Source organism: Cyprinodon tularosa, unplaced genomic scaffold (assembly GCF_016077235.1).
Source record: "Cyprinodon tularosa strain WSP-4 unplaced genomic scaffold, ASM1607723v1 ctg306, whole genome shotgun sequence".
Classification (NCBI taxonomy): domain Eukaryota; kingdom Metazoa; phylum Chordata; class Actinopteri; order Cyprinodontiformes; family Cyprinodontidae; genus Cyprinodon; species Cyprinodon tularosa.
Window position 1 is genome coordinate 1,895,988 of NW_024039015.1, and position 21,500 is coordinate 1,917,487.

Consider the following 21,500-nt stretch of genomic DNA (forward strand, 5'->3'; position numbering starts at 1 on the left):
CATGTAGTACAAATACTGAACACTAGGTGGCTTCAACTTAAACCATCACTATGAGTATTTAAATTGTTTGGGGTCTTTTGTAAAGAAAAATACATTTAAAAAACATTTTCGTACACAGCACATAGCACATTTTAAGCCTTTGTTCATTTTTTATAATAAAAAAATTTGATATTTCTTCTGTAGCTTCCAGGTCATGTGACCCACTGACTCCAAATGTATGTCAAATTGTTCTACTACTTTAGCCAGATGAGGCACACTCATTTTTATTCCATTTCAAGCCTTTGTATATTTTTGCCTTTACTGTGCGGGGGGAAGCATACCGTCGAGTTCGGTCGCTCCGTCCCCGGACCGGGACCAGCCCTGGAGCTGATGGCTACATTCGAAAGCCTGGTCCAGTCAGGCCCCCAGGGGCTGTAGAAAAAAGTTTTCTCCTTTTCCCAAATCTGGTCACCCTATTTTATTCACTTAATAGGATATTATATATCACTCAAGTTATTATAAAAAAAAACGAGTGAAACAATATGCACCGCTTAAAATAAAAAGTTTCTATATTAAACTGTAACAACAAATCCAATTTAGATCGCTGACATCACTTTCTGGATATGTATATATGTATACATTTACATCCATCGCAATTTTAGGGCATCCATGCATAAGAAATATTAAAACTTTAAGAATATGTTTAAAAGTTTCCCTTTTCCTTCATATTTCTCATCAGTGTGCGAGAAGGGAGGTAATTCTCAGCATAACACCTGCATCTTTATAGCTGGATCCATGTCAGCACGTCACGTTCGATGTGGTAATTTCACAGTACGTCTACACAGGTTGGGAGACTAATTTGTTCTTTCCCCCAGATATACATTCTTGCTAAACTATCAAGGTAAAAGTCATCATTAGTATAGATCCAGCTCCCAACTCAGCAGTGAGAATAGATTAACGGTGATATATTTTTTTAACACCCGATAAGAGTCTGGCGTTAACGTGCTGCATTAACGCCAATAATGGCCCACCACTAATTTAAACAGAATTTATTTATTTATTGAACAGATTTGTATAATCTACAACAGTTTTGTAAAAAGCGTGATGTGTCAAGTACAACTGAACTTAAACAACAAAAGTAAAAGACATAGAAACATGTGAAGAAACCCAACCTAGCGTGATTGGGTTAGACAAGTCCTTCCAGCCAACAGTTTTAAAATTCTTGCATAGCGTTAATGAAACGTTCTCACGTTCTGTGGCACCGGCTATGTTTGCTAGATTGCCTTGGCTGCATTATGGGGAAGAGACTGATCATATTTTGTTTTGTTTGTCTGAAAGCAGTCAGAAAAAAAAGTCATACCTAGAGATACATTTATCAAAGACAACCCCTTTGTGAATGCCGGCTTTTCAAATTGGCGTAAAAGCTACTGAAATGTTTTTTAATGTGAAGTTTAATTAATAGCACATAAATTCACCTGAGAAATGATTAATATGATTAATGATGTCTGTGGGTTACAGACCCTGTTTGCATGCACTGAAGTGTATATGACAAAGTAGTGAATCTCAGTTTATTTATTTTTTCTTTATTGTCTTTAAATAGGCCTATAGGCTCATAGGTCTTGTATCCAAAAAAATAAATAAATTCACAGCACCGCCTGTTTAAAATTACTTCCCTGCTAAATTTTATTCACTAGAGGTGCTAGACAGAAGATTTCCAAGTTTAAGCTTTCTTTAGAAGGGAAGCCCACTTATATGTTGTGTGTATATTGACCTTAAGAAATTATTTTATATATCCCAAATTAACCTAATCATTGGATTAAAAGCTACACAGTATAGCTTTGGAAAAAAAATAAAAAACACAAGAAGCATACATTGTTCTAATCACCTGTAAATAACATCCTACACATTGCTATGAAAACATTCCTATTCAGGTCAGATGTTTACATATTTACAAGCTTCACTGTGATACATGAATTAAAGCATGCGGACAAAACAAGGCATTTTCATAGAGTATAGTTCTTAAGAATCCAGCAAAGGAATGTCACCTCAGTAATGGACAGGTGGTTTGCAGCTGTTGTACAGGTGCTGGTCATAAAATTAGAATATCATGAAAAAGTAGATTGATTTCAGTAATTCCATTTAAAAAGTGAAACTTGTATATTATATTCATACATTACATACAAACTCATATATTTCAGATGTTTATTTTGTTTAATTTTGATGATTACAAATGACAACAAATGAAAATCTCAAATTCATCATATCAGAAAATTAGAATATTGTGAAAAGGTTCAAAATTGATGGCCCCTGGTGCCACACTCTAATCAGCTAATTAACTCAAACCACCTGCAAAAGCCTTTAAATGGTCTTTCAGTCTAGTTCTATAGGCTACACAATCATGGGGAAGACTGCTGACTTGACAGTTGTCCAAAAGACGACCATCGACACCTTGCACAAGGAGGGCAAGACACAAAAGGTCATCGCTAAAGAGGCTGGCTGTTCACAGAGCTCAGTGTCCAAGCACATTAATAGAGAGGCGAAGGGAAGGAAAAGATGTGGTCGAAAAAAGTGTACAAGCAAGAGAGATAACCGCACCCTGGAGAGGATTGTGAAACAAAACCCATTCAAAAATGTGGGGGAGATTCACAAAGAGTGGACTGCAGCTGGAGTGAGTGCTTCAAGAACCACCACACACAGACGTATGAAAGACATGGGTTTCTGCTGTCGCATTCCTTGTGTCAAGCCACTCTTGAACCACAGACAGCATCAGAAGCGTCTTGCCTGGGCTAAAGAGAAACAGGACTGGACTGCTGGTGAGTGGTCCAAAGTCATGTTCTCTGATGAAAGTAAATTTTGCATTTCCTTTGGAAATCAAGGTCCCAGAGTCTGGAGGAAAAGAAGAGAGGCACTTCATCCACGTTGCTTGAAGTCCAGTGTAAAGTTTCCACAGTCAGTGATGGTTTGGGGTGCCATGTCATCTGCTGGTGTTGGTCCATTGTGTTTTCTGAGGTCCAGGGTCAACGCAGCCACATACCAGGAAGTTTTAGAGCACTTCATGCTTCCTGCAGCTGACCAACTTTTTGGAGATGCAGATTTCATTTTCCAACAGGACTTGGCACCTGCACACAGTGCCAAAGCTACCAGTACCTGGTTGAAGGACCATGGTATCCCTGTTCTTAATTGGCCAGCAAACTCTCCTGACCTTAACCCCATAGAAAATCTATGGGGTATTGTGAAGAAGAAGATGCAATACACCAGACCCAACAATTCAGAAGAGCTAAAAGCCACTATTAGAGCAACCTGGGCTATCATAACACCTGAGCAGTGCCACAGACTGATCGACTCCATGCCACGCCGCATTGCTGCAGTAATACAGGCCAAAGGAGGCCCAACTAAATACTGAGTGCTGTACATGCTCATACTTTTCATGTTCATACTTTTCAGTTGGCCAACATTTCTATAAATCCTTTGTTTTTATTGGTCTTCAGTAATATTCTAATTTTCTGATATGATGAATTTGAGATTTTCATTTGTTGTCATTTGTAATCATCAAAATTAAACAAAATAAACATCTGAAATATATGAGTTTGTATGTAATGTATGAATATAATATACAAGTTTCACTTTTTAAATGGAATTACTGAAATCAATCTACTTTTTCATGATATTCTAATTTTATGACCAGCACCTGTAGATACAGAAAGATTATTGGCTACTATTCTCTTCACTCGTCTCCTGTAGGACCAGGTGGTACCTGAGGAGACATATGTTTCAACAACATTATTTTGTGCTATGTTACTTTTCCTGTATTGCTCTCTTTTGGTACATCAATGCAAAAGCCAGCACAATATTCCTAAAGAATCCCACACAGCTGTTATCAGAGCTCCAGGACTCCAAACATGCAGCCCAAAGAACACAGTAATTCTACCTTGAAGACAGTTATGAAGTGATTGTAGAGATAAAAACATAACTTGAAAAATAACGATACAGCTTATATTGAAGATCCATAAACTAAAGTGCTTGTAATTTTGAGAAGTTAAATATAACATAATATGGCAACATCAGTTGTCATGAATCAAATTACAAAATAAAATTGTAAAAATATTATTATAATAGGGAAATGTAATTTTCAATCAAACAGCAGTTTGTCTGACCAGACTGCATGTGTTTTCTACATTTTGGTAAGTCTTAAATCATTCTCCAAGGGATCCTGTAGGCGAAACGATTGATGGAAGCCTTTCCTGTTATTCCAAATATTGTCATGATCTGGCCTGTTTGCTCCTCTTTAATTGATGATCTATTTCACCTGTCGTTTTCCCTCCCTGCCTCAATTATAATTTATTCCTCTCACCTGTTTCCTCTTGGTTTTATTCAGTTCAGCCTGAGCATTCAGTGCCAGATCATTATTTGTCTTTCTGTTAGCGTGTCTGTTCATGTCCTGGATCCTGGCGGCCAGTGGAAAGAGGGATTTGTGTTTGTCTCGTCTCCTGATCATCACTGTTCTTCCCCCTTGCAGTCCTCTGTGTTTTTGGCTCTATATGTGGGAGGGTTCAGCTTTTATCTCAGTAAACCTGGCTACAGGGAGGAGACCAGTTTAAAGTCCTGCATCAAGTTCTGGTTCCACGTCCTGTCTCGGCTACCCTCTTCCACTGAGCCTGCTCTTCTGCACCTGATCCTGTCTGCTCCTGTGTGTGACCGCCTGGTCACACTTTCGGACCCTGTCAGACTCTGAACCCTCCTGGGAGCTTGTGGATGCCTGGAAGTCTGGATCCTGCCACCTGTTCTGTTCCTGCCTGATCTGGATCCTGTTCCTGTCTGTTCTGGATTCCTGACCAGGATCGGCTTCCAGCATGTCCTCTAGAACTGCAGCGCTGCAGTTCTGTGATTGGGCGGTGCCCCGCTCCCCATTCTGCATTGTCTGTGAGCCACAGCTCCGCTCTGTTTATTTAATAAACCTTTTTGAACTTTCCTACTGACTGTCTCTCTTTGAATACTGGGTCCACCTGTCCTCGGTTCATGACAAATATGGAATTTGACACAAGTAAAAAGGCAATAAAAGATAAAAGAAGAGCTCTTGCTATTCAAATCCTGAAAGCCACAGGTGCATAATATGTACCCCATTAATAATATATATAATCATTCTTTATAATATTTGGTTGTTTTCCTTTGTTGATTAGTGTTTGATGAACAGACATGCTGTGCAATTTGTGCTGCCTGCAAGCTCCCAGTTTATAGACCTCCAATTACAGACTGGGTGAGAGTAGGAGTTGTCATTGTGTAAATTTGAAGTATAAATATGGACAAACACCAGCTAGTCTGGAATGTGTAATTCATAGATGACAAGCAAATAAACACCCTACTCTGTGACAGGAGAGGAGCATGTACTGTATCACTATACGTATGAACATGTATCTTTTCTGTTGTGTTTCAACAGATCCAGCATGATAGCTGTGACAGATGGTTCCATGCCCTGTGCCTTGTTCAACTTTTTTATTTTCTTTAGTCCAACTGCTTTTAATATTCTTTTTTGTTTCTGCATTTTTTTATTTAATCTTTTTTATTTTTTCCTACTTGCTTTGATTCTGTTTTATTTTCCTATATTTTAATCATGTAAAGCACTGTGCATTTAATTTGTACTGAATTGTGTTATACAAATAAATTTGCATTGCCTTGCCTTGCCTTGCCTTGACGAGAGCAGAATATGAGAAAGCAAAGAAAAGCAGTTGGAATTCTCCACAGCGCAACTAATATGCAAACTTTGCACTTAGTTCAACATTGTTAAAAATAAATACTTTGTTAAAAATAAATAATTTAAAACTGTACTTTGTTTCAACATCAAGGCTGTGCCTTATCTATCAAGTGTTGTAGAACAATTTCACATAGATTTGTCAGTGGGTGATATGGCTTGGAAGCTAATGAAGAAATATAAAAAAATATTTACTATAAAAAAATCTTTAAAAAATATATAAAATTGCTTAAAATTGGATAAAAATAAGTATGCCTTTTGAGGGTAATGTAATAGAACAATTTCTCAGATGTTTTGAGTATGTGGGTCACAAAGCTTTTGAAGAAAAGTAGTTAGAAAAAAGTGCCAAAATATGTTATAAAATTTAAAATAGCTTAAAATGGAATAATGACAAGTGTGCCTTACACATGTTATCTATTGGCATGCTTTTATAATAGTTTTGTCTTAGCTGATCACAAGGAATTTATGAGGAATTTATTCTTTTTCTGTTTGTCGAGTTCAAAGATTTTTTTGTACAGTAGGCTGACAGGAAAGGGGGTATGAGAGAGAGGGAGAGACATGCGGCAAAGGACCACGGGTCGGATTCAAACCCGGGTCAGCCGCGTTGAGGAAAAGGAAGGAGCAGCTTACTGTAGACATTGGGCGAAATTGGAGTCCGTGAGCTAGATCCCACGGACTCCAAAGAGCTTGAATATTTTCCAATATCCAACTTCAAACCAACTTCAACACAGTATCATCAAGTGTGTTCTGGGTCCCTGCAGTTAAAAGCAATCATGGAGAAGCAGAATGCCACATGGAAAACACTTGTTCCTGCATAGATGGCGGTGAATGTGTAAAAGCAGCACATGTCTTTTTTTTTTTGTTAATACACCTAACAAAACATTCGGCTGCAGACAGAAGGCTAAAAGCCCTCAGTGAAAAGCCAGACAGGCTTTTGCTGCGCAGGTGACTGCCTGCCGCCGCTGTCGGCTCCTATCACATTGCCGTCTGTGCCATGCTGTTCCTCAAATCCTCTAACCGAGCGAGGCTTTTCTCTCGCCACATCCCTCCTCCCCCTGTTGTTTTATTCATAGGGCTTAGGGTTCATTTGCCAAGTCCTCTGTTGTAGATTTAAGAAGACAAATAGTGCAGCAAATCCAGCAGAACAGTGTTAGACTAAATGACATTTTGCTCTGCCGCCTGGCTAATCGTAAAGAAAACAGCGGCGGATGAGTGCTTAAACCTCATGTCTTCGGGCAGATATCATGCTCGGCATCATGGAGGCATCCTTTGATGTGTTCAGTTGTCTTCCAAAGGGCCCTCGCAGGGAATGCTTCCACTTGCAAACGCTATCAAACCAACGCATGCGCGCCATCCCACACACGAGTACCCAACCTGATAGTTAGTTAATGGTTAAAAAGGCATTAAACAGCACGCTCTTCTGTGTACTAGCAGGAGCATATCAGTGGCAGTGATGCTGAAATGGATCCCTCCGCAGCTATTAGTGGTGCTGTGCTCATGTCTCAGCAGCAGGATTACCTGCCGGGGCCAATGCAAGAACATTAGGCACTCGCACACACCGCTTTGCAAATGTATGTGCACACATAACCCCGTCAGGGGGAAGGCAGACACAGCAGGAATTTGGCTTAAATATTTCCAGGTTAGAATGGGATAGAAAAAATTGTGAAATCTGTAGATATAGATCTTTCTTCCTTCCTTCCTTCCTGGTCATATTTTGTCAATCCTTCATTTTATTGTTTCTATTTTTTCCCCCGTTTTTTTCCTGTCCTTTCTTCGTTCCTTTTGTCCCTGATTTTTTCCTCTCTTATTCTTATTTTTCCTCTAGTCTATGATTTTTCCAGGTTCCATATTTAAACCATGAACTCCTTAGAAAAACAGTATCTTGGAATACATTTTGCATTAACTTTTTCTATATTTATGCCGAATGGACTAAGAACTCTGGACCTAAAGTAAAGAATTTGACATGAAAAATATATTGGAACTATAGTTCTTTGTAGCTCCAGGCTGGAGGCCATGAAAGCATATTAGGAAAGTTTGGTGGCTGCCAGAAATCAGACTAACAATGGTGGAAAGGAAGAGTGTGGGATGGCCTGCTTATCAGAGGTTGAGTCTTAAGATTTAGCTCAGGGTAATGTTCCAACAGTTGATATGATAGAAATGTTTTAGACATGGTCGGCCAATTAGTTCTTTTATATTGAGTCACATTTGAATAAATGCCATGCGCCTACTCTGTGCTGCATATTTAGCATTAAAAACAGATCATGCACAAAAGAAGAGGCTTGAAAATATCATCTGAAAGCCTACCTGTGCCAACATTATGTGAGTGCTCAGAGGGACTGGCAGCACCACTTTATCCCGTCATACTTTTAAATAGATTAATATTAACAGCAACAGAATGTACTAAGGTAAAATAATGCTAAAAGTGCTCTAATTTATTCTGGTAGATGGCTGCTTTTACTTTGGTTTGTTAAAACCCAGTGGCCAAAACCAGCAGGTGACGTGGTTCTTTATATTGCTGCTTTCTTTGAAAACTTTAGACTGGGAACATGAACTCTGTGTTGCCTCTGTTTCACTTCAAATGAATACTTTGTAACTTCAATTTTAAAAGTTTAATTCCTACTTTAAGCTTCTGGTGTTAAGTCTTATCCCAGTTGCTTGGAAATGTTTTTTTCTAATTACCTTTTGAGGAATATCTGTGAAATCTGTGTGCTCTTTCAGCCAGCTGACTGGCAGTGCAAACAATTTAATTTCAAATATGGATATATTTTTTCAGCATTTGAGTTTTCAATTTAGTTACATTCAAAAACGCCTTATTGATCACAAAGGGAAATTCAATGTAACTTTTTTTTTCAGTGACAATTATACTTTTTTCAAATCCTTTCAAAGACAGATTACTCTTTCCTTTTTAACCTGTATAAAAAATACTGCAAATTATAAACATTTATTTCATTTAAATTTGAAGTCTGCCAAAACTCAGAAAAAGGATGGTGGATAGAAGGGAGAAATGTAGTACAGAAGGAGGTTGATGGGTAAACTGATAGTTAAACAGTTCAACTAAAACATATTTTCTTTAGTCCAACTGTTTTTAATATTCTTTTTTGTTTCTGCATTTTTTATTTTTATTTTTATTTTTTTCCTACTTGCTTTGATTCTGTTTTATCTTCCTGTATTTTAATCATGTAAAGCACTTTGCATTGTCTTTGTACTGAATCGTGCTATACAAATAAATTTGCCTTGCCTTGCCTTGCCTTGATAAGATTGATGTAGTGGGCTTTCAGACTGCTCAACAGGGTCTTGAAGTCTTGAAATACATATAATTTATTTTCCATAATTATTCAGATCTTGTAAAAAAAGAAAACCTGGGAACCTGGTCAACAAGTTGTGGAATGTCACAAAAGAACATGTTAAAACCTTAATCCCAGCAATGTCTCATTGCTTTTCTTATATAAGGAAAGCGGTAATCAGAGGCAGCTTTCCCTGAGTCTCCTCAGAAAACCAACAAACCCATCTTTGTGAGGGACAGCAGCAGCCATCTCCCGGTCCAACCCTCTGCCTCAACTGACAGAACCGACTTTCTCTCCTCTCCTGCTGTTTGTCTGTGGGAGCTCCAAACTTAGCAGCATCATGACAGTCACGCATGAAGTGTCCAATAAAGGGATACAACGCTGGGCAGGCTGACACTCCTGTCAGTAGCCAGCTGTTTGCAATACTGTGTCCATGCATTCTCATTCATGTTTGTCCAAGCTTGTTTTGACAGCAACATTGACCGTTCATTCAAATTCAGAAGTTTTCTGGTTCTTTCCATTTGCCTGTCCATCCAGCTATCTGATCATCACCATCTTTTAATGAGAGGAGCACCTCAAGGATCATTGTGTGCAGATATGCAGTGGTTTTAATTAGGCCCGACCAGTGAAGGTATGCCCTCACCAGCAAAATAATGACACATTTACATTCAACCATCTAACCCATATCTAATTAGTCATTAGGGTATTGTTTTTAAATGATGGCAGAAAGTTCAGCAAAATGACAAACAGATGTATCACAAATTATCATGCTTTCTGAGCAGCTCATTAGGCCTTCATTTGTTTTCACAATGGTCTGCCCACTTTTTGTCGGCTCTCTAATTTGAACAAGTGAGCTTGTGTGACCAAGCTAAGGGTCGGAGCTGGCAGAGGCTGAATGCCCCTCCTTGTTTCTCGGTCTGCTCGGCAGCATCACCTCCAGCCAATTGAGATCAATGGGGGCAGCGGGCAACTACAGCTCTGTGTGGAGCAGATGGCAGAAGAATGACCCCTTCCTCTTACTGTGGGATGCTCAGAGTCATACAAATGGGTCAGCTCTTGTGACTGGGCACATAATATCACATCCCCAGGGCTTTGACTTCAATCTTCTTTTGGATGGTCTATTCTGCTGATGGGAAAAAATTGAAGTTTTGGACAAGACTTTTACTAGGATACTTAGTTTAACACATGTAAATGCTTTGCAGTAGGCCGTTCTGATGCACCTTATGCTCTAGGTTTTGAGTTGTTGGTCTAAAAGTCAGTCTTTAGCCTCTTAGAGGTTTTCTTTAAAGACTGCCACGTATATACAGTAACAACAATTCAAAATGGCCCTTCCCAGTCAAACACCAGCCGAATGGCTGCCCACTTCCCTTCGACTTTCAGCCACTGGAGTGACCCCCTCTTGCATATTTTTCTACTCTGACTCAAACCTTTCACTGAATTACAGGGTCTGACCAGGAGATAATGCTTCTCTTTAGATTTTAATGTCCACAAATCATGAAAGGAAGAATATTTTAGTACAAAGATTGATGATTAAAAAGAAATTGTAGGGAATCAGCCAAGAGCCCAGCAAGGAAAGTGGAGACATTTTGAATGGCTACTACTGTATCTGCATTCCACTTAGCATTGATGATGATGCCTTTTGAAACCCAGCATCAGTTATGGCAGAAAGTCATTCACACAGAACCGTATTCTACGGAGGTTCCTTCCTGTTAAAGGGGAGTTTTCCTCTCCAATGTAACTAAATGCTTGATTGGTATGAGAAATTGCATCAAAATCAATGGCACAATAAAAGCAACTGTCTACTGTACTGTCAATACATGCTCATCCAGGAGGAGTGAGCTCTCTAAAGTCAACTGCTGTGTCCCAACATCCGCCCTAACCCGTCAACCACTACATAGTCATCTTTATGGAGCACTCAGTTAGATGGCAGTTCGGATAGATGACCCTCTACTTTTTGCTCCCCGCTGGCCACTTTACTCTCTCTCCATGCGGTGCTTGCGCCATCTTTTTTTTCTCTCACTTACAAAACAAATCCCGTGATAATTTGTGAAGAGAGATATTTCAAAGCAATCTGCAATGTAGCTGTATTTGTTTAGTGATCATTGATCTACACTACTTTTCAAGGTGCATTGAAATATTGAGTCCACTAATATTTCATCCACTAGACAATTAGACAGTCATAAAATGCCTAACTCCAGTATAGTGCTCTATATTGAGATGTAGCCACGTTGTTGGTCTATTACATGTAGCCACAGTGTTTTTATAGGTTTACAGTTTTGTCATATTCTTTCTTTTAATTTTTAAATGATAGATTGAATAGAGCTTTGTGACATGTTCAACTCTTGGGGTAATGTTTTATAATATAACCCTGATTAAAACTTCTCCCTTTCGGTTCTATATGTCAAATCAGAATCGTATAAACTTGAACAGTGACTTCTGTGAGCAGTTTGAGTTGATGACCTTTATTTTTTTTTTCTTTTAATGAATCATTAGGGAAATACAGCTGTACTTAAGAACCAAAGAGTGATCTCCCTTGTGCATGGGTGTTGAAGGTGTACAGGGAGGCTGAAGAGACAATTAGTCAAGCGTGATGTCTACACTAGAGGGACGTAAGCCCATCAAACATACGCAGAGCTTGGTGCTGAAGACATTGTTTGTGGTTCCTTCAAGCACTCATTTTAAGATAATCACCTTCCAGCCAAGCTTTTAGCCAGGAATATTTCATAGGGTGCACACCTTGGTGTATCACATCTTTAGGCGGAGTTGTGCGGCATAGGGGGGGTCCAGGGTATCTCGCCTTGGAAAATTTTGAAAGCTAGACTCTCTGAAATGCTATTTCCTGTATTTTGAGGTGGAATGCAGATAATCTTTTGTCTTTTTTTTTCCAATGCTACTTTTGTCCTGATTATGGGAAGTAGGTGTGCTTGAATAGGGGTGGAAATTTCATAAGAAAGACATGAGATAATGTTTAGGTACAATATTATATTTCATAGCTTAATCCAAACAATCAGCAGTGTTGGGCATGTTACTTTGAAAAAGTAATTAGTTATAGTTACTAGTTACTTCTCCCAAAAAGTAACTGAGTTACTAACTGAGTTACTCAACAATAAAAGTAACTAGTGTGTAACTTTTGTGTTTCTCGCCCCTGTAACCCTCACCACCCAGCCCCCACCTTGTCATTGTGTGTTTCAAAAGCCAGCTGAATAGAGTGTGCGACAAAGACAAGTACCTGCAGAAAGTTTTACATTTATTGCAACTCAACGTAAATGACATCAGGGGGGATGTCATATATAACATATAGTTATATTATATATTATATTATAGTTATACTTATAGTTACAGTCAAAGTAATTATTTAGATTACTCGTTACTAAGAAAAGGTAATGCCGTTACTTACAACGCCATTACTCATCACTGACAATCAGAAAGTGTAATGCTACCTTTACACCGTGATTTTAGCAGCAAAAAAGCACATGCTTCCTTCTTATGCCTGTACACATTAAGGTGCGTAAAGTGTGTACAGGTGCATATAACGCTTGTGCTTCTCCTGTGTTCAATGGCGGAGAGTGCTTTTTCTTTCGCTGCTGTGATCAGTGGGTAAAAAGTAGTTTTAATATGTTTTTAAGTGACAAATTGCACCTCAAAACATTGTCTGTGCAGTCAGTCCATTAAGATTACCTTAAAATATTTCGCTGTCGGAGGCACACAAAACCCCCCACAGCTGCCTCAGGCCAGTTCTTAAGTCTGAACGCCTCATCTTGACTCCTCCTATCATACATCTTTTCATCAGATTCAAATAGGCCAAATAAGTGTAGTTATTCCAAAAGCTTGTCCACATGGGCAGCTAAATGTCTGGTTAGTGCCACATCAGTCCATGTTGCTATATGGACAGGGACATCTACGTCGCATCAGCTTTAAATTTACTGTAGATATGTGCTTTGGTGTGCTGTTCCTCAGTTGTAACCCAATTTGGTTTAAGTCACATTTACAGAAAATTAACTCTTTGATTAAGTTGATTATGAATTGTGAAGTCCGTGATTCTGTCATTCTAATACAAAAAAATAGCTTTGCAAAGGTTATATAGAAAAAGCAAAGCATTGGTTGATGCAGTGTATTTCTGCTATTGATTTATGGGGACTTAACTGGGACTTGTGTGTTTCCCTCTGTTTTTTAATGTAGTTAGAACATTGCCTACATCATGTTCTCCTCAATTTGTTTTGTATTTCCTCTATTTTCCACTGTATTTTATCTTTTGTTGTTTCACAATCTCAGTCTGATAGGGGTTTTCTCAATTTGTATTTTTTTTATTCAGTCCCTCCTTATCTTTTCCTTACGTGGCTCCAGTTGCCATCACCTGTGTATTCCAAAGAAAAGAAAGTTGAAAAAAATCCACTGGACTTTGTTTCCAACTTTGAAGACGTTTCACTTCCCATCGAGGAAGCTTTTTCAATTCAAAAAATGTCAGGAATAGCATTGAGTTTGAGGTTTTATACAGTAGCTCATCAAAACCTTGTTTCTGTCCAGAAAACATGCAAATTGAAACAGACGAAGGGCCCATCCCTGTGGAATGAGGCTCGTTTGGCTTCTTTTGTTAGCCTGATATGCCCCATACCCATCTAAGTCTCTGAAAGGGGGATTATTAATGGGCTAATGTATAAAACCTTGATCACAAAGCTATTCCTGACATTTTCAATTGAGAAAGCTTCCTGGATTGAAAGCGAAACATCTTCAATCCAGTGGATTGATTTTAAACTTTCTTTTTTTGGAATGGCTATGACCTGGATGACTGAGAATCTTCACCAACATACATTGCCTGTGTAGTTGACTGTGTTTGGGAGCAACATGTGACAGGTGGTGAGGGAAGAAGAAAAGAATAAACAGAGACGTGCACTGACAAAGGTTTCCCCTGGGTATACTTGTATATGAAAAAACCCTATTATCTCCATGATTGAATGATGTAAGCACAGCACTGAAGATCCTGGTTTTGTCGAGATGAATGCATCTTGTCCTTTCAGCACAGATTTCAATGTCAACTGGTATTTGTTTTGCACATACAACCTCACCAACAGTAATTATAGCAATGTGCCACACTCTGACTTGGCCTGCCAACTAAACCATGAGAGAGTTATGCCTTTCTATGCAACAGCATCTGTGTGGTGCAATGATCTATATATCTGACTCTCAATACTGACTCCAGGAGCTCCAGTTTCAATACAGAAATAAGCTGGCATGACATGCCAGAGGAATTTAGGACAATGGCATGAAAAGAAGGCATGCACCGAAGTGGGTTCTAGAATATCAGAGCAGATATCCTAAAGTAGAAACAAATTATTCTACTTTACTGTAACTAGAATTTATATGAAAAATGTTGCTTCTCTGTGATTATAAAGATCCAGTTTTCCACAAGACAAAATGTTCTTCAGTTTAGATGTTTAGATTTAAAAGTTAACTTTAAAGATTATTTGCTTAAAGGAAAATTCCGGTTTTTAACACTTTTAGCCCATTTTCTGTAGTGTCCAGGATGAAATCGAATGATCGACACCAAAATTTTGACGATTGGTCCTGTCTCTGCTATTTGGCTCATGCAGAATCCCCCCCTGGCTGCTTCAGAATGGCTTCCATAGTGCATGTCCGATAATGTCCTTAAAACAACCTTAAACGTTCTTTTTTTAAAATATGCTACTCACCGGGTCGTCAGCGCTGTTCAATGACGTTCCAAAAAAAGTTTCGTGAAGAAAAACCGTTCCTGTAGTGTTTTATTTAGCATTTTGTAAATCCCATTGAGTTCTGTTGGAATAGTCAATATCCCTCCGCCACCGGAAACGGAAATGGGGCCTGTTTACGCTTAGTTGTAGTCTTTTCGCAAGGCCCAAGTGTTTCTGCTTCACTCTGTGTACGTCGAGGTGCTAACGTCTCTGTTAAACACTTTAAAAAACTCTGAAAATGGAATACGAAAGGTGGATTCTTGAGGAGGACATATTGGACTTTGAGTTTGACGGTAGAGGATACAGTCGCCCACTAGTGGTCTGGAGTGTGCAACGCTTCAGATTCGAACGGGAAGCGGAAGTTTATAAGCGGTTGTGATGTATCGGAAAAAATAGTTCTGGGATTTACAAAAATGCTAAATAAAACAAGACAGGAACGTTTTTTCTTCACGAAACTTTTTTTGGAACGTCATTGAACAGCGCTGACGACCCGGTGAGTAGCATATTTTTAAAAAAGAACGTTTAAGGTTGTTTTAAGGACATTATCGGACATGCACTATGGAAGCCATTCTGAAGCAGCCAGGGGGGGATTCTGCATGAGCCAAATAGCAGAGACAGGACCAATCGTCAAAATTTTGGTGTCGATCATTCGATTTCATCCTGGACACTACAGAAAAGGGGCTAAAAGGGTTAAAAACCGGAATTTTCCTTTAATTTACAGGTATTGTGCATATTGCTCCCTACTATCCTCTTGGTCTGTATATATACACAAGGTCAACTAATGTCACACTACCTGAGAGATCGCACCTCCATCGCGGAAATGCAAGCCAGTAAAAACAAAGCTCCCTAAAAACTCAGGATAGATTTAACAATGACACAAGTAAAACTTTACTTTACTGATCAGCAGATATAAAGGGCAAGAAAACAGACATGTTTTTTTCCACATCAAGTCAGTTAATTTATTTTTTAAGCAACAGGCAAATCAACATTAAAGTAGCAAACTTTCTACAAACAGAGGGGGGATGATAATGGACACAGTCATCATGGCTGTGAATGAAGATATGTCCGAAACTTTTTACATTTACAAAAAGGGTGAGAGTGAATAGAACATTTAAACCAGGGCAGGGTGAAAATGAAGCATGCTTTATCAGATATATGCTTTGTCAAATGTATGCATGCCAATACATGCCAACATGTTGCCATAGATACAGTTTATTACTATGTAATTAATTGCAGTAAGCAATGTAAGCTTTTTCTTAGGTAAACACAAGCAAACAATGTTATTATGAAAATAAAATAAAAAATGGAAGAATTGTTTACCTTTCTACAGACAAACTACCAATTCTTCTTTGTGAGTGTTGTATTAAAGGAGAATTCCGGTTTTTAACACTTTTAGCCCATTTTCTGTAGTGTCCAGGATGAAATCGAATGATTGACACCAAAATTTTGACAATTGGTCCTGTCTCTGCTTTTTGGCTCATTTAGAATCACCCCCTGGCTGCTTCAGAAGGGCTTTCATAGTGCATGTCCGATAATGTCCTTAAAACAACCTTAAACATTCTTTTTTTTAAATATGCTACTCACCGGGTCGTCAGCGCTGTTCAATGACGTTCCAAAAAAAGTTTCGTAAAGAAAAAACGTTCCTGTAGTGTTTTATTTAGCATTTTGTAAATCCCATTGAGTTCTGTTGGAATAGTCAATATTCCCCTGCCACCGGAAACGGAAATGGGGCCTGTTTACACAGTTGTAGTCTTTTCGCTTCACTCTGTGTACTCCGACGTCGAGGTTCTAACGTCTCTGTTAAACACTTTAAAAAAAATCTGAAAGTGGAATACGAAAGGTGGATTCTTGATTCTCGACGTCGGAGTACACAGAGTGAAGCGAAAAGACTACAACTGTGTAAACAGGCCCCGTTTCCGGTGGCAGGGGAATATTGACTATTCCAACAGAACTCAATGGGATTTACAAAATGCTAAATAAAACACTACAGGAACGTTTTTTCTTTACGAAACTTTTTTTGGAACGTCATTGAACAGCGCTGACGACCCGGTGAGTAGCATATTTTAAAACAAGAACGTTTAAGGTTGTTTTAAGGACATTATCGGACATGCACTATGAAAGCCATTCTGAAGCAGCCAGGGGTGGATTCTAAATGAGCCAAAAAGCAGAGACAGGACCAATTGTCAAAATTTTGGTGTCGATCATTCGATTTCATCCTGGACACTACAGAAAATGGGCTAAAAGTGTTAAAAACCGGAATTCTCCTTTAAGCATCTCATGCCATCACCGACAGACTACTGTTATTTTTTGGTTTTGGAAACAAAATTAACATTATTTCACTCTTTAAATACTTTAGGCAATGTGTCTCTGAAATGCATGTTCTCCACTGACAACCTTTAGGCTTTTATTTCATGTTTTTAAAAAAAATTATTGTTCCCGATCTGCTTTATATTGCAAAATTCTGGTAACACTGTTGGAGTGGGCTATTTCAATTAGGAAAAAATCAACATTTCAAATTGTTAAGTTACTGAAGAGCTAGAATTATTTGACAGGTGGGGTCACATCATTTCAGAAGGTAGCCCTCTGCTGCTCTGTGGCTGTCACGATTTGTTTGGAGGTTTTTATGAGGACCCAAATGCAGAGGCTGACATGCAGAGGTGAGTTCTTAAAAGGTTTAATGAATGATCAGGCAGCAAAAACAGGAATCCAAAAATTCAACTTAAAAATGTTAAACAAAAACAGGTATCCAAAAATCCGCCATAAAAATCAAACACAAACCAGAACCATGGAGAAATGTGGAAAACCATCAAGGAGCCAGGGTGAGAAAAGGTAAGACGAGGAACCAGCAAAGAGGGACTGCAGAGGGAGTGTATATATGGCTGACTGAACAAAGGAAGGACTAATGAGCTGATAAGGAGCAGGTGTGACTAGAGCTGCTGAGGAAGCCAAGGGAAAAGAACACAAGGAGGCAGCAGAGGACAGACAGAACCTAATCAACTTAAATGAATCCAGACACACCAATAAAGCTAGAAAACAAGGAAAAAGCTGGCTAAACTTGAAAACTTAGAGAAAAACAACAGAACCAAGATCGTTACAGTGGCACCATGGCCGCAGCCTATCTGTATCCCTGCCCCTCGGAGAAGTAGTACAGAAACATAACATGGATTTACAGACTGAAAGACTGCTTCTTCTCCAGATCCTAAAGCCAGAGCTTTACTTACAATAACTCACCTGTTGTTTTTAACTGCACTTTTCTTATTAATTCAACTCAATTCAGTTTATATAGTGTCAAATCTCAACACATGTCATCTCAAGGCACTTTACAGTTCACCAGATCATCCAGTCAAATTCACTCAAAGTTTTCTATCTGAGGAAAAGCAGTTCATTGCATCGACTCAAAGGCAATCCCTTTCACTAAACATGCTTGTAGCGACAGTGGAGAGGAAAAACTTCTTTCTTAAGTTCTTGCAAATCTGTTTTTACTGTTAACTTCAGTGGTAGCTGTCAAGCCTAATTTGGATATGTTTATGTCCTGTTCTTGCATAATAAAAATAAAGACAATTCTGGTTAGGTTTCAGATACACCAATTTGCATATTAAAGCAGATAACAGGGTTTCGCTCTATTGATGTTAATACAGTTTTACATATATATTTAGATTTATCATATTTGTTGCTATATTTATCACAGGTTTAAAAGTGAGAATGAAATATGGAATATAGTCCTTTTACCAAAATGTCCACCACTGCATTAACTAACAGTCCAAATGGATAGGCTTCTCTAGAGATAAATTAGTTTACTGCAACTGCATCTGTAAACAGAACACAAAAATCACATTCAGTTGTATTATTAAACTATATTGACTTTTATGATGCAGTAAATACTCCAAAATGTTCCAAAGCACATGTTAGCAGAGATGTAATTCTCACCTGGAGAGACTTTGGAGATCTGTGAACAGAACAGAAGCCTACAAGCATGATTTTTCAGCTTAAACATTTAGACTGTTTCTGGTCTTCACATGCGTGAAGCGTTTTTTTTTTTTTCAGCTCGTTTTGTCCTGTTAAATCTTCCTAGTGTGTGTTTCCCAACAACTTTCTTCCATAATTTCCTCCATCACATCTCTACTTTTCATCCAAATATGAATTTCTCTGGAGGATGGTATTTGGATTTGCCAATATTAATTTAGCAGGTCAGAAGCGTCCTCTGCACTGGAAAAAATCTAAATCTAGATAAGTATTTTTTTCTTAAAATAAGTGCATTTGTTCTTGAATCGAGGAGGTAAAAATGACATTTTGCCAATAGAACAAGACAATTTACATTTAAATTAAGAAAATACAATTGTATGGTCTTATTTCAAGTGCATTTTATCTAATTGTCTTATTTTAAGAGTAAAAATATTCATTTCATTGGCAGATCATTAAATTTACCTACTCAAATTAAGGGTAAATACACTTATTTTAAGACATTTTTACATATTTCTAGATCGTTTTTCAAGTGTGTGTGACTCCAAACAATGCTTTCATTGGATATACCTTCCCATATTATTATACACCTTTTGTTTTCTTTTTTTTTTAAAGAAAAAAATCCCCTATAGGTAGGGGCCTGCCTTATAGCTTTACTCAATCCTCCACTGCTGACATATAAAATGCACATTAATCGTGACATTTGACCAAGTAGGAAAATTATCTCTGTCCTAAGTGGAATATCTCTAAAAGGTAAATCTCATTATTTTACACATGAAAGCATTCTTTGCTTTATATATATATATGTATATATATATGCACCTAAATCTTGCCTGAAAATGATGTTTGGCTGCTCTCTGGCATTATCCATGTGCAAAACGTTGATAAGAAAAACATGCATTAGGATGGCAGCTCACAAGGTGATGATAACCTATGCCAATCCTAATAGACTGTCAGAAATCTTGATTGAAATCTCCCGCCTTTGCTCGCCTTGTAAAGCCAATCAGGATAACTGAGTTTTCCTTAGCATCTCCTGCTCCCTGCCTCTGCTGCTTGTGGAGGATTGTTATGAGCCAAAGTAAATCTTTTAAGCCTACAGATCTTTAAGTGGCAGTTATGAAAACAGTCACTACAACCAAGACATTAGAGCTACATGATTATCATTATTGGAATCACATAAGTGTCTTTTATAAGACAAATTAAGAAGGTAGCTCTTTTGGTTTTAACACTTGTCTTTGAGAAATAAGGTCAACACTGCTTAGTATGTCGACCATTTTTATTCTATAGTCCATTCTTCTAGTTATATTTAAATAGAACTTTGATGTGGCTAGGTTAAATCAGGTTATGTTGTAGGGCTGGGTATTGTTAGAAACCTCACGATTCAATTCGATTTTGATTATTGCTGCTACAATCCGATCCGATGCAATTCGCTTCGATTCAATGCAGATTTTTGAAGCCGTGTGACTCCAGGAGTTTTAAGAGCAGCCTGGGATGCCAAGTTGGGCACATGGGCAAAGCAGCCAACATGTAATAGCTCAGTGATATCGACTATTAAAGGTACACTATGCAACCGGTGTTGATTTTCCAGCGAGACTCCCCCCAGAGGGCGAAAGTAAAAGTGCACTGTCGTAAATATGCACAGCTGTTCTCCTGGTTTCTCCGTCAAGCCAGGCGCGGTTGTTTTGAGCTTAGCAGACAGGTGAACGCAACGATTGACTAATGCTGCGTTCACACCGCAACTGGCGCGACAGAAGCAGCGAGTTTACATGCAAAGTCAATGGTTGACGCGCGTCAAGGCGCAGCAAAGGAGCAGCAGGCCCAGCGCGTCTGAGCAGCTGAAGCAGGGAGAGAGACACAGCGCTGATGATCAGAGGCTATGATCTCTCCTCTTAAACAGTTTATTGACACCTAAATTAACTTAAAATGCAGAAATCTGCCGGCAGAATATGCAGTTTGGATTATTTAGATGAAAAACACCTACCAGCTGCCGCGGTGAACCGCGAGGACGTGACCTGGCCAGAGGCTGCTGATGAAGGGGTTCCTTCTGTCGGCGCACCGCTGGTATGTGGGGGTCTGAGCGGCTCCGACAGAAAAAATATTGAAGGCAGGATAATAATCTGAATGAACTGACGGCACTGATTACGTTTTCAGGTGTATTTTCTAATTTAAACACATATTAAAACTACTTTATTCCAAATGATCACAGCAAATATAGCTGCAAGGCAGAGAAAGGATAGTGAAGCTCCGCCCAACGCGCGTCAGACACACTTTTGCACCGCACAGCCAGAGCGTCAGAACTAACTGGTTCAAGCTGCAAAAATGAAGCAGCAGACACGATTTTGCTGCTTTTGCTGCGTGAACGTAGCATAACTGCACAAGGATCGCCACTGTGCTAGCAACGAGAATGCTTTTAACTGGGGGGTGTAGCAGTTCTCGGCCGTAAAGCAAGACTGACTCTCACGAGACTTCTGAGCCTGTGGGTGCGGGTCGGTGCTCCTGCAATTGCAAGTGCAGTATTTCCCCCACAGACCACCAGGGCGGCCGAGAATACCTTTGTTCAACCTGAAATGACTCATTTAATCATCCAAAACGTTATGGAACACATTAATTAACTGAAAAATGTTGCATAGTGTGCCTTTAAGTTGGCAGCATTATCTTTAACAACAGCGGCTACTTTTTCGGTTATGCCCCATTCGTTTATTGCCTCCATCAATATGTTCACTATGTTGCTCCCTGTTTGACTTCCGTGAAGCGGCCTGCTCTAAAGCACATTTGAAACTAATTCCCACTCATTTGATATAAAATGAGAAGTGATGGTTATGTAGG

The 21,500-nt window shown here is 38.9% G+C and overlaps 1 protein-coding gene across 2 annotated transcripts in view; it reads left to right on the forward strand.

Annotated features, from left to right (window-relative positions):
• Nucleotides 1-21,500, forward strand: part of adarb2 (adenosine deaminase RNA specific B2 (inactive)) — a 303,296-nt gene that overhangs the window by 98,325 nt on the left and 183,471 nt on the right. The gene's annotated exons all lie outside the window — the stretch shown is intronic.